General features: G+C 40.1%; 1 pseudogene; it reads left to right on the forward strand.

Annotated features, from left to right (window-relative positions):
* Positions 1 to 303: 303 nt before the first annotated feature.
* Positions 304 to 534, forward strand: LOC118724702 (annotated as a pseudogene).
* The last annotated feature ends 3,882 nt before the right edge of the window (positions 535 to 4,416 follow it).

The following is a 4,416-nucleotide window of genomic DNA, read 5'->3' on the forward strand; positions in this document are numbered from 1 at the left end:
TTTTTATTCAAATTCTTTTTTTTGTGTTTTTGTTTTTTTGTTTTTCTTAATCCTCGCCTGAGGATATTTTTCCATTGATTTTCAGAGAGAGTGGAAGAGAGAGGGAAAGACAGAGAGAATAGTGATGTGAGACAAACACTTCAGTGGTTGCCTCCTGTACGTGCTCTAACCAGGGCCCAGGTTGGAGAGGAGCCTGCAACTGAGATAAGTGCCCTTGACCAGAATCGAACCTGGGACCCTGTGGTCCACAGGCTGACGCTCCAGCCACTGAGCCGAACCGGCTAGGGCTCACCTTTTTCTTTCATGGCAATGTCCTCACAGTACTACAGCTGCTGAGTGAGTCTGGGCCACTATCACTAGGCTATACCCAGGGAACTGGGGGCAGCCAGGTGCCCCAAAACAACATGCTGAGCTGCTGACCATCATAGAAGAATTGGAGAAAGTGTTTAGACCCACCTGCCCTGAGACATCATTAATGCTAGAGGACTGGTCAGGGAGAATTTTGCTGAAACAGAAACGAGTGCCAGATCCTAGCCACCTTATTGACTTTGAAAGGTTTTCCTTTTTTCACAAGATGATAAGTTACAACTCATCTCCTCTGCTTAGATGAAACATGTTTTTAAATGCTAACAGCTGGGTGTTTCTGCCCTTTTCTATGGTTCTCACTAGGCTCTGACTATAGGAAAGATTTTGCAGTTGATTAGGATTTGCAATTAAGTAGTTAAGAACTATTTGATTCTTTTAAAGTGTTGATTAAGAAGATGCTCATAACAGTACTCTAACTTATAGTGAAGTGTAATTTGCCTCTGAGATACCATGTCTCACTATAATCTTCTTTATGAAATACATTATGTATCCCAGATTGTTCCTTGTTCCTTTTTATAAGTCAACACAACTCTCAGGGTTTTGCTTTTAATGAATCCTGGCAGCATATTTTACTTAGTAGCAAGTTCCTGTTTGCCATACATTATAGATTCTGCATAATGGAACTTCTTTATTGCTTAAGTATTTGCATGAGCATTAATGCTTTGATGTCCATTTAAAAAGGCAAAAGTTATTGATAGAAGGTGAAGGGATCAGCCAAAGAACATACATTCATAACCTATAGACACAATATGGTGATGGCCAGTGGGAATGGGGGTTGGGTGGAGGTGGGCAAAGTGTGTGTGTGGGGGGTGATGGGGACATATGTAATAGTGTGAACAATAAAAATAAAGTTAAAAAATAAATAAGTAAAAGGCACAGGTTATAAATACAGAAGAGCAAACAACTAAATAGAAATTTTTGTTCTAAGACTATATAGATTTTAGTTCCTTGTTTACTTGTAAGTCAATCAAAACTTCTGGAAAAAAATGACTAAAATTCTTATCTTTATACATAATTTTACTTGATATAATAATACTTATTATCATTAATAAAAAATTAAAGTTAAAAGGAAGATTTAGGCCCTAATATATTAATAACGACATTAAATGCAAATGGCCAAAATACAACAATTAAAAGAGGAAAATCGGTAGGTTGAATTGAAAAACATGACCCAATGATCTATGGTGTCTATAAGAGTCTCATTTCAAATATGACAATATGGGCAGGTTGAAAGAAAAAGATATCTCAAACAAATATTAAACCAAAAAAAGCAGAAATTACTATATTAATAACAAAAAAAGCAGATTTCAGAGCAAAGAAACTTACCAGAGATAGAGAGGAACATTATATATATATATATATATATATATATATATATATATATATATATATATATATATATATATAAATGCCTAAACAACTGTTACCACCGAATGACTGGTCAACCAGTCACTATGACATGCACTGACCACTAGGGGGCAGTTGCTCAATGCAGGAGCTTCACCCTGGTGGTCAGTGGGCTCCTACAGCCAACTTTCTGCGGCCCCTCCCCCTAGCTGACTAGCCCTGATTTCCCCATCAGGACCACCCATAGCCCCTACTCTCCCCCACCCCCAACCCCAATCACCCTGGTTGGAACCTCCTGTGGCCTAATTGGAACTAGGCAAGACACTCCCATGGCCCCAATTGCTGGCTAGGCCAAGGGACACCACCTGTGCATGAATTTGTGCACTGAGCTTCTAGTATAATAATAAGAGTCAATCCTCCAGGAGGAGATAGCAAGCATAAATGTTTCTAGTGATACATCCAATAAAGGGTTAACTTTCAAAACATATAAAGAACTTGCCCAGCCAGTGTGGCTCAGGGATGAGTGTTGACCTATGAACCAGGAGGTCACCGTTCAATTCAATTTTCCATCAGGGCAAATGCCCAGGTTGTGGGCTCAATTTCCAGTGTGGCATGGGCAGGAAGCAGCTAATCAATGATTTTCTCTCATCATTAATGTAATGTTTCTATCTCTCCCTCTCCCTTCCTCCCTGAAATCAATTAAGATATATAGTAAGAAAGTAAAAATGGAACTGCCTAATGACCCAGTAATTCCACTTCTGGGAATTTATCAGAAGAAATACAACACTCAAATTTAAAAAATATATATGCACATCTATGTTCATTGCAGAGTTATTTACAACAGCCGAGATATGGAGGCAACCAAGGTGTCCATTGATAGACAACTGGATAAAGTATATGTGGTACGTATATTCAGCCCTAAAAAAGAATGAAATCTTGCCATTTGCGACAACATGGGTGGACCTAGAGAGTATTACACTAAGGGAAAGACAAAGGAGGATAAATACCATATGAATTCACTTATATATGAAATCTAAAAAGTAAAATAAATGAATAAACAAAACAAACAGAGAACAAATTGATGATTGCTAGTTGGGAGAAGGTTGAAAGATGGGTGGAAAGGTGAAGGAATTAAGAAGTACAAATTAGCTGAAACCGGTTTGGCTCAGTGGATAGAGTGTTGGCCTGCAGACTGAAAGGTCCCAGGTTCAATTCCAGTCAAGGGCATGTAACTTGGTTGCTGGCACATCCCCAGTAGGGGGTGTGCAAGAGGCAGCTGATTGATGTTTCTCTCTCATTGATGTTTCTAACTCTCTATCCCTCTCCGTCCCTCTCTGTAAAAAATCAATAAAATATATTTAAAAAAAAAAAAAGAAGTACAAATTAGCCGTTACAAAAATAGTCACAGGACTATAAAGAATAGCATAGAGAATATAGTCAATAACATTACAATAACTATATATGATTTCAGATTGGTACTAGACTTATCATGGTGATTACTTCATAAGGTATATAAATGTCTAATCACTATGTTATACACCTGAAACTTAAATACACCAACAGCTTTTACACCCTTCCAGCCCTTATTGCTTTTATTTAATTATTAGTATCTATAAGGCCCAGAGAAGGGAGTGACTTGCTCAGAGTCACATAGCAAATTATTGTGCATTAGGTCTAGAATCCAGGGGTTTTAAATTTGACTTCACTATCCACACCAATCAATCTCAATCAATCAACATTTGCTGAGTTAGTGCCTTGTACACAGTCTTAGTTTGGTCATTTGAATGACAAATATTAGATACTAGTCCCCCCCTTCAATATCCCTGTCCTCTCCTGAGCAAGGCCTCTGCTTGATCACTGCCTGCCTTCCAGAAAGGGAGTGTGTTGGCTCCTGATCTCTCCATTCACATTTTCCTTCACTTGTTAACTGTTGTTTTACTTCTTTGTGTTAGAAAAGGAGAGGAGTAAAGGTGTAAGGATAGTATTTCCTGGTTGGTGGCTGAGATCCTTGTGGGCCAATAGGTCAAACTTGACTCCCTCGTGCCTGGACGCTCTCACTCCCTGTGGAAGGGCAACTGACGACTCTTCCACAGCCCTTAGGAAGCTTCCTGCTGGACTTTCTCGGCCACTCAGTGGGAAGGACCCAAGATGCTCTGACCAGAAGCCAGTTCCCTTTCTCCCAAGTGGCCCACATCTGGCCTACAGGAAACAGTCACCCCTCCTTTATCCCCAAAACTCTTGGTATGTAGTCCAATCCCAACACAGCCACTTCCACCCTTTCTTAAGTGGGAGTCACTTGCCATTGCATATCCTCTCTATCCCAACTGCAGGGATCCCAATTGCAGGGAACACTTTCCTTAGCTCCCCATGTGATCCCAAGGAAGCTTGTCACATGGGTCTGAGGCCTCCCTTGGGCCTCTAGCATATCATCAGATCCCTCCTAAGAGACCCTCCACGAAACCTCTCCCTCCACGGGCTGACTCATTATAAATATCATTGCTCTGGCTAAGGGGTGCAAGCACCATGGAACCAGTTCTCCACAATTTGCTTTGTGAACTTGCATGTGAGGAGTCCATCTTACACTAGTTTCTGTTATAGGCATATTGCATGTTGTATCTTGTATTTGGAGCCTCAGTCAAAACCATGGTTGGAAACCACACTCCAATACGCTGCTACATTTATTGAATAATTATCTTCTATCAT

Source organism: Pipistrellus kuhlii, unplaced genomic scaffold, assembly GCF_014108245.1.
Source record: "Pipistrellus kuhlii isolate mPipKuh1 unplaced genomic scaffold, mPipKuh1.p scaffold_m20_p_2, whole genome shotgun sequence".
In the NCBI taxonomy this organism is placed as follows: domain Eukaryota; kingdom Metazoa; phylum Chordata; class Mammalia; order Chiroptera; family Vespertilionidae; genus Pipistrellus; species Pipistrellus kuhlii.